This window comes from Lissotriton vulgaris, chromosome 7 (genome assembly GCF_964263255.1).
Source record: "Lissotriton vulgaris chromosome 7, aLisVul1.2, whole genome shotgun sequence".
NCBI lineage: Eukaryota > Metazoa > Chordata > Amphibia > Caudata > Salamandridae > Lissotriton > Lissotriton vulgaris.
The window spans coordinates 1,685,927,378-1,685,941,860 of record NC_141695.1 but is presented as its reverse complement, the minus strand read 5'-3'; the positions used below and the strand labels follow the sequence as shown (position 1 = coordinate 1,685,941,860).

The 14,483-nt window shown below is 52.1% G+C and overlaps 1 protein-coding gene across 1 annotated transcript in view; it reads right to left on the bottom strand.

The window, feature by feature from the left end:
* Positions 1-8,960, bottom strand: part of OPRL1 (opioid related nociceptin receptor 1) — a 201,900-nt gene extending 192,940 nt beyond the window's left edge. The window contains exon 1 of the mRNA XM_086929064.1: positions 8,839-8,960. The gene's annotated coding sequence lies outside the window, so the exon portion shown is untranslated. The remainder of the gene's footprint in view (positions 1-8,838) is intronic.
* Between the last annotated feature and the right edge of the window lie 5,523 nt (positions 8,961-14,483).

Genomic DNA, 14,483 nt, shown 5'->3' with positions numbered 1-14,483 from the left:
ATCAACAAAGGGAATATTCGGGTAACAAATTGAAACGTTATCAACTTTAGCTGTATTGTCACTATTCTCAGTTTATGTGGCTACTCCAGAAGAAGGCGCTGGTTCGCCGAAACGCGCGTAGAGACCCATTCTGCCACTTAGATTTTTAATCTTTTTAACCTTTGTTTCTATAAAATGTTTTGAATGTATGATTTCAATTGATAATGTATGATATATGATTCCAATTTTGTTCATTTGTCATTTTTAATTACATTTGTGTCATTGATTTTTCTAAATGTCTAAAACTAATAATAAAATAAGTATTTTTGTAATAAGCTGTAGCCAATTGTCCTTATATATTATATTGTTGTATGTCTTAAAACATTAGTTGCCTAGGTTGTTTTGTGTTGTAATAATATGCATTGTAATGGAATGCGTTATAAATGTAGTTTCTAAAAATGCGTTGTGATGGCATGTGTTGTAAAATCATGCGTTGTAATGGATGTTGCAATGAAAAACTGTGTTGTAAAGGCATGCATTGTAAAAGTTTGCATTGTAATGTGACCTAATCGATTTGCCTTAAAAAAATTAAGGTTTATAATCTGCTACCAGGAGCACCGTTCACTACAATAATCCCCCCGGGAGACAATCCGACTGGGATACAAAGTTCCATAAATGGTGTCTTTATGACTCAGCATGAATTCTCCTCAAAATGGCATAATGATAGCTGGAATTGATTTTCACAAAATAAAGCTGTCAAAGGAATAGGGTGCATTGTCACGAATAAGCTGTATCAGGGGGCTGAGGCACATTAGAGAACGTATGTGGGTATTGTGAAAGACCTGGTGCACCTTCGGTGTTGCCACCACAAGGGTATCAGAGAGAGGAAGAGGAACATAGTTGAACGCTTATGTCGAAAAGTGTTGTGGCCAGCTGTCACTCTCCGTAACATCATCTGTGTGGCTCAGTGAGCATCAGCTACCTCATTCTGAGCTTGCATGTCAATCTCAGAAACAGGTGGCACTTCTTCCAACTGCAGAAGACTCTTGGACATCCCTCAAACATTACTGTGGCCCTTCTGGACTCCAAACTCACCCACCTTAAAAAGATTCAGAACAAGGCTGGGGGGGTCACTGGTACCACAAGGGCCATGCTCGCTACCCCCAATTCGATCATAATGTAATATCTCACACTTTGAGCAATGCAGAGCTTTGTTGTTTAACCCGTTGCATGCTTGTGACGGAACCGCTCCGTCACAAGCCACGGGTGAGCTGTGCTTGTGACGGAACAGTTCCGTCACGGCCCGCTCGCCGTGCCTGAGCTGCGCGAATTCCACGCCTGCGCTGACTAATTAATGGGCGGGCGGGTTCGTGGCGGAACCGTTCCGCCACAAGCACAGCTCAGCCGTGACGGAGCGGTTCCGTCAGAAGCATGGGACCGCCGCGCGACCCCCCCCCCCCCCCTTAGCGCTGCGGCAGAATAGCCGCCGCAGCAAAGGGGTTAAGGAAGTGTTGGTAGGACATTTCACCCATGGCACGGGGCTCTTGGTACCAAGTTCCTGCAGGAATCACAAAGTTCTCTGTTTTAAAGCCCTACCAGGATCTGGTGCCATCACGTTTCCCTAGTTGTGCAACATTACCTCAATTAGCCTTCAGCTGCAGAACTCTAAAAGGGTCTGGTCACATCACAATGGCCTCCGCTACCTAGCCTGTCGCCACCTTATGACATCATTGTGTTAAGTTCTACGGAACGAGAGTGGACTTTGATGATGTAACAGCTCTCAATATTACGTATCCAGAGCAGCACTCGATCACACCACAGTTGGCTGGGGATGCTAGAACAGCAGTTCTTAAACGTTTGACTTCTGTGGACCACCACCGAATCATTACTTGAATTGGGGGATCCCCACTGACTCATTATTGGAAGCCGGGGACCCCTTGCAAAAGCAATTTCTATGATTTGAAGCTATAAACAATAGACAAAAGTATAGAAACTAGCATGCACCAAAAAATGCTACAATATTGAAATGTTTTTCTTTAATTCATAATATAAAAAAGGTTTTCAACATTTAAAAGTTGTTTATTTGTTTGTAAACGCTTTATTGATCTTAATATTTTTTAATTTTGTAAAACAGCCGTGGACCCCCTGAGTAGGCCTTCTGTACCACAGATTAAGTTCTACTGTGCTCGATAACTTCCTGTGAACAAGCAACCCAATCCATTATGGGTGCTCTAGGCTAGGCTTCAATAAGGACAGGGAAGGGCTGCCTGTCATCATGGATCGGTCTGTAGATGCTACTGGTAGTACCAGATGACGTCACTGTGCCCTCAGGGTTAGCCTCTGTTGGCGATTAACATCGTACACATTTTTACTCCTTGACAGCGAAGTTTTGAGAGGGTGGCATAGAAGCACAAACATTGTGGCACATGGGTATAGTGGATGAGGAGCTGGGGTACACTAACAGGCTGGGTGAGGAACTGGGGTACATGGACAGGCTGGGTGAGTAGCTGGGGTACACGGACAGGCTGAGTGAGAAACTGGGGTACACAGACAGGCTGGGGGAGGAGCTGGGGTACACGGACAGACTGGAGGTGGAGCTGGGGTACACGGACAGGCTGGGTGAGGAGCTGGGGTACACGGACAGGCTGGGTGAGGAGCTGGGGTACACGGACAGGCTGGGTGAGGAGCTGGGGTACACAGACAGGCTGGATGAGGAGCTGGGGTACACGGACAGGCTGGGCGAGGAGCTGGGGTACACGGACAGGCTGGGTGAGGAGCTGGGGTACACAGACAGGCTGGGGGAGGAGCTGGGGTACACGGACAGACTGGAGGTGGAGCTGGGGTACACGGACAGGCTGGGTGAGGAGCTGGGGTACACGGACAGGCTGGGTGAGGAGCTGGGGTACACAGACAGGCTGGATGAGGAGCTGGGGTACACGGACAGGTTGGGGGTGGAGCTTGGATACACGGACAGACTGGTGGTGGAGCTGGGGTACACTAACAGGCTGGGTGAGGAGCTGGGGTACACAGACAGACTGGGTGAGGAGCTGGGGTACACAGACAGACTGGGTGAGGAGCTGGGGTACACGGACAGGTTGTGGGGTGGAGCTTGGATACACGAACAGGTTGGGGGTGGAGCTTGGATACACAGATAGGTTGGGGGTGGAGCTTGGGTACACAGACTGGTTGGGGGTGGAGCCTGGGTACCCAGACAGGCTGGAGCAGGCCCGGTTCTAGCGGGTGGGCCGGGTGGGCCGGGCCCACCCAAACTTTGGCCTGGCCCACCCAAACATAACCCTTGGCCCTGGCAGTGACGTCAGCAAGGCCAGCAGAATATGGCCACTGCAAGTTAAAACGTTCTTCGAACGTTATCTTTCTTTAGGAGTTGCGTGATTGGGCCTGGGCTCGCACCCCCAATCACGCATCTCCTATTAGGCAGGTGGGCTGTGTCCCCGCCGACTCGTGCAGGTACATTAGGGCCACTGCGAAGGGGACAAAGCCTTTCGTTGGAACTGGATTTGTGGATAATTAATTCTTTTCTGCTGGTAAAGAGGAGTTTGTTTTGCCGTTTCGTTTTCCTGACCCCTTGAGCTGTTTGTTTAACCGATCCGGCTGTGACAGAGTTCGTAAGGAGCAGGTAAGAGAATGTGTGGCTATTGTGTTTTTTAAATCTGTGAGAAAGACATACTTAGAACGCCGTGTTTATTTCATTTTCATTTACATCGTGTGTTTAAATCGTTGGTATCATTCATGAGTGGTTCTGCAAGGATGCACGACAACTAAATGTCCAAATAACCTTGGGGATTGTTGATCTTGCTGGAGAGCGTTTTTTTTTGGTTTGTAGTATTTAAATGCAATAGAACTGTAGTTAACGTGGATAGCTCAGTGGGTTACTGCCTTTGTCACAGAGATCCTTTGATACATAGGACAGTGTGATCAAAGAAGTGTATACAAACCAGAATGGTATAATTAGATTTTTTTTTTGTATTGCTAGTTAGTTCGAATTTTCCCAGTATTTCATTATTCTAATGTTGCAATACAGAGTTTGGGCAGATATAATTTCTAATCAGTACAGCCAACCACTGGGGTATGCTTTAAATCCTGTGTTTGTGGTTCTCCAGACCCAACCCTCTTAATACATATTGCCCAGCAGCATGGATGAGATGTGATTCCTACACCTGGTAATCTTCATTAGCTTATGTGACATTCCCTATAGGCTGATTTGGATACTTTTATGAATCATTGTGTCTGCATAATGTGTGTGTGATGTACAGTACTGTGATACCCTACACTACGAGTAGCGCTATACAAGAAATAAAATGCATATGAGAGAGGGGCTATGGAGTGATGATGGGCTCTGTTGGAGGGTGGCAATGAGGGAATCCGAGGGGGCATCATGAGGGGTGGAGATACGGAGAGATGGAAGGCACTGGTGGAGGTTGTTTGTGAGGGAGTCTGAAGAGGAGGTCATGGGGGAGGGGCTTTGGAGTGATGAGGCACTGGTGGAGGGTGGTAGGAAGGGATTCTGAGGAGGAGGTCATAAGGGGGAGTTGCTTTGGAGTGATGAGGGGCACTGGTGGAGGGGTAGGAAGGGAGTCTGAGGAGGAGATCATGAGGGGGTGTTGCTTGGAGTGATGATGGGCACTGGTAGAGAGTGGTAGTGGGGGAGTCTGGGAGGGGGGTGGCAATGAGGGAATCCGATAAGGTCATGGGGGAGGTGCTTTGGAGCGATGAGGGACACTGGTGGAGGGTGGCAGTGAGGGACTCAGGAGGAGGTCAATGGGGGGAGGGGTTATGGAGCGATGAGGGGCACTGGTGGAGGGTATTTGTGTGGGAGTCTGAGGAGGTGGTCATGGGGAGGGGCTTTGGAGTGATGAGGGACACTGGTGGGAGGCAGGTATGGAGGGAGTCTGATGAGGAGGTCATGACTGAAAGGGGCTAAGGAGAGATGAAGTGCACTGTTGGAGGGTGGTAGTAAAGTTGTCTATCGAGTAAGAGGTCAGTGGTGGGACACCAATAAATACTTTTGCACCGGCGCTATAATAGACCCTGTAATGTTTTTGCCTATTTAATTAGCAGTTGGGTCATTAGGGCCACTGTGTAACATATTTTAAAGTGTGTGCTAATTATATTTACTCTTATATTCAGGGTTTTCAGTTTGAAGGTGATTTTACAAATCGTTTTAGTGGGATTATGGAGAATGAAACCAGGTGGTGCCTGATATGGGGCTGGGGACCAAGGTTAGCTGTGAGTTAAGGTGCACGGTAGAGAGATTGTAGAAAATTGATGATCAGGCCTGGAAGGGAGTGTACTGCAGAGTCTGGGGTCAGATGGAGGTAATAATGAAGAGAGATTCTCTCTGAAGGCTGGCAACGAGGTAGGCTGAGTAGTGTTACTTGCCTGATACTCCCACCTCAGAAACCTCCTCTGCCCATCAAAAGGACCTTACATGGGGATCAAAACACTTTTTGAGAGTGTTAACGATTAGAAAGAGATTTGGAAAATAATGGAGGGCCCTGAAGCTCCTGTTATCCCCTTCTATCACACGCAGGAGTACAGTTTTTTCTATTTGTAGGCTACCTCCAGAAGCGACACATTGAGCCCGCAGTGGCCCACCCAAATGCGCCCTTGGCCCACCCAAACAAAAATTCCTGGAGCCGGGCCTGGGCTGGAGGTGGAGCTGGGGTACACGGACAGGCTGGGGGTGGAGCTTGGATACATGGACAGGCTGGAGGTGGAGCTTGGATACACGGATAGGTTGGGGGTGGAGCTTGGGTACACAGACTGGTTGGGGTGGAGCCTGGGTACCCAGACAGACTGGGTGAGGAGCTGGGGTACACAGACAGGCTGGATGAGGAGCTGGGGTACACGGACAGGTTGGGGGTGGAGCTTGGATACACGGACAGGTTGGGGGTGGAGCTTAAATACACGGACAGGTTGGGGGTGGAGCTTGGGTACACAGACTGGTTGGGGGTGGAGCCTGGGTACCCAGACAGGCTGGAGGTGGAGCTGGGGTACACGGACAGGTTGGGGGTGGAGCTTGGATACATGGACAGGCTGGGTGAGGCTGGGTGAGGAGCTGGGGTACCCAGACAGGCTAGTGGTCGAGCTGGGGTACACGGACACACAGGAGGTGGAGCTGGGGTACACGGACCGGCTGTGTGAGGAGCTGGGGTACACGGACAGGCTGGAGGTGGAGCTGGAGTACACGGACAGGCTGGATTAGGAGCGAGGGCACGTGGACAGATTGGATAGGCACGTGGACACTTAGCTAAGATGGCAGGGGAAAAAGAAGGGGGACTGATGTTGGATGAGGAGCTACAGCACACGGACAGGCTGGATTAGAAGCGATGGCACACAGACAGGCTGGGTGAGGAGCTGTGACACGTGGACACTTAGCTAAGATTTCGGGGCACCGAGGTTGGAAGAGGAGCTGTGGAACGCGGGCAGACCAGAGCAGGAGCTGGGCGGCCAGACTGGAGGAACAGCTGGGCACTCAGGTTGGGTGAAGAGCTGTTGCGCATGCCCAGACTAGGAGAGGTGCGTGATGCACGAGGACGGAGGTACATCGACTGGACGAGGAGCTATGAGAGACGGGCCGACGGAGGGAGGGGCTGTGGTAGTAGGTGGGCAGACGGGGTGAGGAGCGAGGGCACAGGGGCACACTGGTTGAGGACTGGAGTAAGGCCGCATGGACGAGCTTGCACCCGACAGGAGACGTTCTGTTTCGGCACTCTCGAACCCTCCCCCCCTCCTCTTTGACAGCAGTAATGCTCAAGCGCCTAGAGGCGATGCCAGTTTACGGTGCGCGCAAACGTGAAAAGTGCATTCTCGCGTGCTATTGAGTGTCGGCTCACCCCTTTATTGTGATAAGCCCGTGTACTATACTGTGCTGATGCACATATGCAATACACAACCCCCTCAGTCTCAAACACTTTAATGTCTTCCTTGGAGCGATGCACCCCTCAGCGCCTTGAAACCCTTGCGGGTATGTAGTGCGCTTTACAAATTATATGATTGTTTGATTGGGCAACAACCTTGAGGTGACAGCTGTGAAAAGTAAACAGAGAGCTACACGCACACTGTGCACTGGTACATTGAACACCAGCTATGTATGCACAATAATACACTGCCTACCAGAAACACTCAGCACCAGGTGTACACACACACAAACAAGTAGAATCCATCACATAGACGCGCACCACCCGGCACGTCTGAAAGCACGCGCTGCACCAGCAGCTGCACGCGCACAGCCTCCCTGTGCACTCTCGCAAAGGCGGAGTGCACCGGCGAGTCGGGCACTCTGCCTATCTATTTATGCGTGCAGTTGCCTATGTGCACTCTGTATGTTCATGTGAACACACAACAGCACACTCTGCGCACTGGCACACACTTCAGAAGCTGAACTGGACGCAAAGAACTCGCCATACACATCACGCCAAACACACACGTCCCATCCTGTATACAAACATACGCATAGCATAGGCATCCCACACCACATAAAGACACGCGCACGTGACCCAAATACAAGCACGTATTCTCACTTAGTACCATTTAAACACAAAAGCGTCACCCCACAGAACACCACACTCTATTCACATGTAGATGAAGGGGCCACGAAATACAACGCGATCGCGCACAAATCGTTTTACGCACACCACATATGCATACCACGCGCTATAGACACACAAGGTGCCAACCACATTTAAACTACCCACACCAAACACACGTTGCCCTCTCTATACACACACGTAACTGCATTTATAATAGCGCCTAATACCCCTGACTAGGCGCCATCCGACACTCATAGCTCGCTCTGTGCACGCGCCGCAGAGATGATGCTGAGGCGACAGTGTCTTTCGGATGTTTCCCGAACTGCCTGCTGCTTCACACACCCTTCTTTCATGTTATGTTATGTGTCTTTTCTCCCGCTACGGGCTCGCAGGCGCCGCTTTGGGGGTCTTCTGTTCGCCTACGTCTGACGCAAACCAATACAGAGTATTCCTTTATTGGTGTAACCACAAGACCCGCTGCCGCCCCAGCGGATGGTCCTTGTGGATACGACGCGGGTGGCAACAGCGCGGGAAAGTTGAAGACGCGATGCGCAGCCCAGCGGCCGGTCCAAATTACCTGTGAGCTTTCCTCTCGGTTAGACAGACCGACGCAGCGCCAACTGGTGCAAAATACTACCGTGCGCTCCATCCACTAGTGCAAAGAAAACAACTTTTGGCGCTAGTCTCCTGTGTGGATACAACCACGCTTCTCATCTAGGTGAACAGCGGCAATGCGCCTCCCCTTCCTTACCAAGCGTCTTTACGCACTACTCAACGAGGCAAAAATAATGATAAAACTGGGCTAACCATTTGACGTGCACGTTGCACTGTGCGCTTCCCACCAGGAGTGTGTATCACACTGCACGCTTTCCACCTGGGCTTGCAGATTACACAGCTCGCTTCCCACTATGGAGTGCACATCTCTCCACTCATTACCCACCTAGGCGTGCACACTAGTCATTCTGCACTTACCAAACTGGGTGTGCAGAATCACACCGCGCGCTACCCACGTGGGCGTGCAAATCATGCAGCGCTGCCCATTTGGGCGTACACATCACACTGCGCGCTACCCACATAGAGTTGCGAATCAAAGTACGCGCTACCCACCAGGGCGTGCACATCACCCTGCGCGCTACCCATCTGCGCGTGCACGTAAGACTGCGCGCTCACCAGCTAGACGTGAAAATCACACTGCGCCTCACTCACTTGGATGTGCACGCCGCCCGTGCACTACCCAGCGGGCACGCGAAGCTGCTCTGTGCACCACCCACTTAGGTACATCAAATGACCCTGAGGGGTTACCCACCTGGGCAGATGGCGTCCACGCTTCCTTGGGTGCCCGCTTGCTACTTTCCTTGGAGACGTTAGCTGTGCCGCAGCGGTGATCTCGTGCCTTTCCGCCGCTCCTCCCCCACCCTCCACCAATTCCCCCTCCCCGACTAAGATCCTGAGCGGGAGAGGCAGGTGGCACCGGTACCAGCGCACAGGTGGCGCGTTGTGGCGCTAGGTGCACAAGCAGACGTGCTGGCAGGCAGCGAACCTGCACTGAGCAGTGTGCACTGGGCGGGGGCATATACAGGCAGATCCAGGTTCTCGAGACCAGGGAAGAGAGGGGCGGGGGCCGGGGGGATGGAGTGGAGTGGAGTCCCAGCCGAGCCTCACCCTGGCGCACAGGCGGCAGCTCCTGGCCTCGCAGTGCTACCGAGGCTGACGGCGGTGGTGCTGATGCTGCGGCGGCGCCTGACCCGCTCCCACAGCTGTGCCTGTTCCAGTGCTCGCGCAGCACTAGAGAGGGCAGTGTGATGGAGACACGCGAGAAGACGAGACAGGGAGGGACAGCCGGGCAGAGGAAAGGAGGGACAGGCAGGCACTCCAAAAAGATGGGCTGATCAGAGACACCGACTGCGCGAGGTGGACGCAGTCAGGCACTGATGGGGAAGCCAGATACAGAGGGAGACGGCGGCACAGCGGCTGCCTTAGGCAGAGAGCAGGGCGTAGGGATAAACAGAGACAACATCTATTAAGGGTGGGGGTGGCAGACAGAGACAGGAACATGCACGGGTTGATTCAGTGAACAGGTAAAAGTGAGGGTGCAGAGCAGGGCACCACATTATAGCAGGGCTCATCATCCAGGGATAACTTGGTTCCAGTGTGCACAGGACCCACGGCTGGGCATGCCCGTCCCACTTAGGGCCACACACTAAAGTATACAAAAAAGTGATGGTTGGAGTGCTTGGAATAATCTCAGCTGCTGGTCTTTACTCAGGGCTGCATCCCACGCCATCATTATTTCACACACCATGCCAACTCACTTTGGACCCAGCTATCAGTCTTGACTCTGTTTCAACGGGAACAGTCCAGCCTGAATTGCCAGGCCAGTTCCTCCATGAACTGGAAGGTAAGTAATCGAGAATTAGTATTGACAGATGTAGCCCATGCAGGTAAGAGTGGTGGGGTGGGTGGGTGGTGTTGGGGGTGGGGTTCAACATACAATGATGAGGCAAAAAAAAAAAAAAGAAAACCATGGTTTGCTTTTAAAAAAAAAATGTTTCCCTCCTCATCGTATGTCAATTCCCCCCCCCCCCCCATCCCCCCTCCGCCCCACTGCTCTTACCTGCACGGGTTGCACCTGGACATTGCCCGGATAAGGGTTCATCAGCCAGGTATAGCTTGGTTCCAGTGGCACAGTGTGCACCGGATCCACTTCTGTGGATCCGGTGGGTGAATCCGGTGGGTGACACAATACATTACACAAAAAAGTGTTGGATGGAATGTTTGCATTAAACTCAGCCATTGTTAATTTACTATGGCTGCATCCTTCTCCATCGTTATTTGGCTCACCATGCCACCTTAGTGTGCAGCTAGACTAATTGATGCACCAATAAGCCACATTTTGTTAGAAAAGGAGGGTTGGCGATGTTTCGGTCTAGTGTGGTCAGTAGATCCCTGGGACCATCATCAGGACACAGTTCAAAACAGGTCATTACCCGTTACTGGTTAAGTCCAGCCGCATATTGGGACTCTGTATGAATAATTACACTGGACTCTGTTTCTTCGAACAGTCTTGGTTAGGAGGGTTTATTGCTTTCCTGTGATCCTTAAAGAAACATTGGATAAATTGTGTCATTGGATCATGTGGGCTGCAACAATCTTTTTATATTGATGCGTTCTTACGTACATCTTTGGATTCATGGACCAACAAGTCTTAGAAGTGTTACTGAAATAATCCCTCCTGGAAAGTTTTTGGTTGTATCTCATAAAGTAAACAAAACAGGTGATGGACCGAATGTGGATCAATGTCACACATTCACCCCAGTCCAAAGATCTGGGCCCAAATCCATCGTTTTTTTGCACTCCACACCACCCTGGGTTAGACAATGGCGATATGCAAATCAGCTCTGACCCTGTGCCCCATGGGAACAGTCCAGTCCGAACTACAAAAGCCATGTCCTTCCCAGAACGGAATCAAGCATCCGAGGACTGGACCGGTTTCGAGGTAACACCTCTCATCAGCCCGGCTAGCTTGACTCCAGTGGTGTGGAGTGCCTGGGACCCACGTCTGGGCATCCCCAGCGCACTTAGGGCGGCAATTGCAAGCAAAACAGGTGATGGACCGAATGTGGATCAATGTCACACATTCACCCCAGTCCAAGGATCTGGGCCCAAATCCATCGTTTTTTTGCACTCCACACCACCCTGGGTTAGACAATGGCGATATGCAAATCAGCTCTGACCCTGTGCCCCATGGGAACAGTCCAGTCCGAACTACAAAAGCCATGTCCTTCCCAGAACGGAATCAAGCATCCGAGGACCGGACCGGTTTCAAGGTAACACCTCTCATCAGCCCGGCTAGCTTGACTCCAGTGGTGTGGAGTGCCTGGGACCCACGTCTGGGCATCCCCAGCGCACTTAGGGCGGCAATTGCAAGCAAAACAGGTGATGGACCGAATGTGGATCAATGTCACACATTCACCCCAGTCCAAGGATCTGGGCCCAAATCCATCGTTTTTTTGCACTCCACACCACCCTGGGTTAGACAATGGCGATATGCAAATCAGCTCTGACCCTGTGCCCCATGGGAACAGTCCAGTCCGAACTACAAAAGCCATGTCCTTCCCAGAACGGAATCAAGCATCCGAGGACCGGACCGGTTTCGAGGTAACACCTCTCATCAGCCCGGCTAGCTTGACTCCAGTGGTGTGGAGTGCCTGGGACCCACGTCTGGGCATCCCCAGCGCACTTAGGGCGGCAATTGCAAGCAAAACAGGTGATGGACCGAATGTGGATCAATGTCACACATTCACCCCAGTCCAAGGATCTGGGCCCAAATCCATCGTTTTTTTGCACTCCACACCACCCTGGGTTAGACAATGGCGATATGCAAATCAGCTCTGACCCTGTGCCCCATGGGAACAGTCCAGTCCGAACTACAAAAGCCATGTCCTTCCCAGAACGGAATCAAGCATCCGAGGACCGGACCGGTTTCGAGGTAACACCTCTCATCAGCCCGGCTAGCTTGACTCCAGTGGTGTGGAGTGCCTGGGACCCACGTCTGGGCATCCCCAGCGCACTTAGGGCGGCAATTGCAAGCAAAACAGGTGATGGACCGAATGTGGATCAATGTCACACATTCACCCCAGTCCAAGGATCTGGGCCCAAATCCATCGTTTTTTTGCACTCCACACCACCCTGGGTTAGACAATGGCGATATGCAAATCAGCTCTGACCCTGTGCCCCATGGGAACAGTCCAGTCCGAACTACAAAAGCCATGTCCTTCCCAGAACGGAATCAAGCATCCGAGGACCGGACCGGTTTCGAGGTAACACCTCTCATCAGCCCGGCTAGCTTGACTCCAGTGGTGTGGAGTGCCTGGGACCCACGTCTGGGCATCCCCAGCGCACTTAGGGCGGCAATTGCAAGCAAAACAGGTGATGGACCGAATGTGGATCAATGTCACACATTCACCCCAGTCCAAGGATCTGGGCCCAAATCCATCGTTTTTTTGCACTCCACACCACCCTGGGTTAGACAATGGCGATATGCAAATCAGCTCTGACCCTGTGCCCCATGGGAACAGTCCAGTCCGAACTACAAAAGCCATGTCCTTCCCAGAACGGAATCAAGCATCCGAGGACCGGACCGGTTTCGAGGTAACACCTCTCATCAGCCCGGCTAGCTTGACTCCAGTGGTGTGGAGTGCCTGGGACCCACGTCTGGGCATCCCCAGCGCACTTAGGGCGGCAATTGCAAGCAAAACAGGTGATGGACCGAATGTGGATCAATGTCACACATTCACCCCAGTCCAAGGATCTGGGCCCAAATCCATCGTTTTTTTGCACTCCACACCACCCTGGGTTAGACAATGGCGATATGCAAATCAGCTCTGACCCTGTGCCCCATGGGAACAGTCCAGTCCGAACTACAAAAGCCATGTCCTTCCCAGAACGGAATCAAGCATCCGAGGACCGGACCGGTTTCGAGGTAACACCTCTCATCAGCCCGGCTAGCTTGACTCCAGTGGTGTGGAGTGCCTGGGACCCACGTCTGGGCATCCCCAGCGCACTTAGGGCGGCAATTGCAAGCAAAACAGGTGATGGACCGAATGTGGATCAATGTCACACATTCACCCCAGTCCAAGGATCTGGGCCCAAATCCATCGTTTTTTTGCACTCCACACCACCCTGGGTTAGACAATGGCGATATGCAAATCAGCTCTGACCCTGTGCCCCATGGGAACAGTCCAGTCCGAACTACAAAAGCCATGTCCTTCCCAGAACGGAATCAAGCATCCGAGGACCGGACCGGTTTCGAGGTAACACCTCTCATCAGCCCGGCTAGCTTGACTCCAGTGGTGTGGAGTGCCTGGGACCCACGTCTGGGCATCCCCAGCGCACTTAGGGCGGCAATTGCAAGCAAAACAGGTGATGGACCGAATGTGGATCAATGTCACACATTCACCCCAGTCCAAGGATCTGGGCCCAAATCCATCGTTTTTTTGCACTCCACACCACCCTGGGTTAGACAATGGCGATATGCAAATCAGCTCTGACCCTGTGCCCCATGGGAACAGTCCAGTCCGAACTACAAAAGCCATGTCCTTCCCAGAACGGAATCAAGCATCCGAGGACCGGACCGGTTTCGAGGTAACACCTCTCATCAGCCCGGCTAGCTTGACTCCAGTGGTGTGGAGTGCCTGGGACCCACGTCTGGGCATCCCCAGCGCACTTAGGGCGGCAATTGCAAGCAAAACAGGTGATGGACCGAATGTGGATCAATGTCACACATTCACCCCAGTCCAAGGATCTGGGCCCAAATCCATCGTTTTTTTGCACTCCACACCACCCTGGGTTAGACAATGGCGATATGCAAATCAGCTCTGACCCTGTGCCCCATGGGAACAGTCCAGTCCGAACTACAAAAGCCATGTCCTTCCCAGAACGGAATCAAGCATCCGAGGACCGGACCGGTTTCGAGGTAACACCTCTCATCAGCCCGGCTAGCTTGACTCCAGTGGTGTGGAGTGCCTGGGACCCACGTCTGGGCATCCCCAGCGCACTTAGGGCGGCAATTGCAAGCAAAACAGGTGATGGACCGAATGTGGATCAATGTCACACATTCACCCCAGTCCAAGGATCTGGGCCCAAATCCATCGTTTTTTTGCACTCCACACCACCCAGGGTTAGACAATGGCGATATGCAAATCAGCTCTGACCCTGTGCCCCATGGGAACAGTCCAGTCCGAACTACAAAAGCCATGTCCTTCCCAGAACGGAATCAAGCATCCGAGGACCGGACCGGTTTCGAGGTAACACCTCTCATCAGCCCGGCTAGCTTGACTCCAGTGGTGTGGAGTGCCTGGGACCCACGTCTGGGCATCCCCAGCGCACTTAGGGCGGCAATTGCAAGCAAAACAGGTGATGGACCGAATGTGGATCAATGTCACACATTCA